This window comes from Gavialis gangeticus, unplaced genomic scaffold (genome assembly GCF_001723915.1).
Source record: "Gavialis gangeticus isolate Ggan-Ray unplaced genomic scaffold, GavGan_comp1, whole genome shotgun sequence".
Taxonomy (NCBI): domain Eukaryota; kingdom Metazoa; phylum Chordata; order Crocodylia; family Gavialidae; genus Gavialis; species Gavialis gangeticus.
Genome location: NW_017729030.1, coordinates 3,789,232 through 3,790,124, shown reverse-complemented (window position 1 = coordinate 3,790,124; position 893 = coordinate 3,789,232).

The following is an 893-nucleotide window of genomic DNA, read 5'->3' as shown; positions in this document are numbered from 1 at the left end:
TCCTCACGATGCATATTTGCACCATGGACTCTAAATTTGATACTGGGAAATCCTGGTATAATTTTAAAAAAAAACAAAAAAACGCTGAAAAAATGTGGTGCAGTGAAGAAACTGGAGACGGGGTCCTCCAAGGAGACACTCTGGCACCTGGCCAGAGCATCTCTAGGCATGCCCCCTTCCCCTGCCGATTCAAATAGGAGTGGGGCAAGACTGCAGCAGTGACTTGGACCCAGGTGCTGTCCACAGTAAGTAGGGCTGTGTGAGTGGATTGTGTATGGAAGGACTGTATGTGTGGTAGGGCACTGCTCAAGAGCGATGGGTTCCCCCCACCCCCAGCAGCAGCAGCCATCTGGTGTTCAGGGGCCACTGATGGGAGAGGCCCCCCCATGGTGCAGCATGGCCCCGGCTGCCTAAGACCTGGTGCTGCCTGTGTCACATGGCATGGGCCTGACTTGGCCTGGGGATGTGAACCTTCAGGCAGAACTGGGCTGCTCTTGCTGTCACCTGGGGCCCCAGGCACCACTCGCAGGGGCCATGTGTTGGGCCAGGCCAGGTCCTGACTCCATGGAGCTGGCCTGATGGTGCATGGGTCACTTGGAACCCCCTGGTTCCAGGAATCTCTTGGATGTGTGATGGGCAGTGTTCCCTCTAAGCTGTGTGGCATGCATGGCCACGCAGGTGCGCCTGGCAGTGAGGCATGAGCAGAGCTGTAGCAGAAAGCCGAGTTCATATATTTCCCTTCTGGACATTCATATAACAGAAGACGCTTCTTGCCTACACATGCCTCCCCCCACCGGCATTTTGTGCATTTCTTTTTCCTTTTAAGTACTGGCAGAGACCTAGCATATTCAATGCATGAGTGTGGCAAGGCTCAGAGCAAGCCAGAAAGCTGA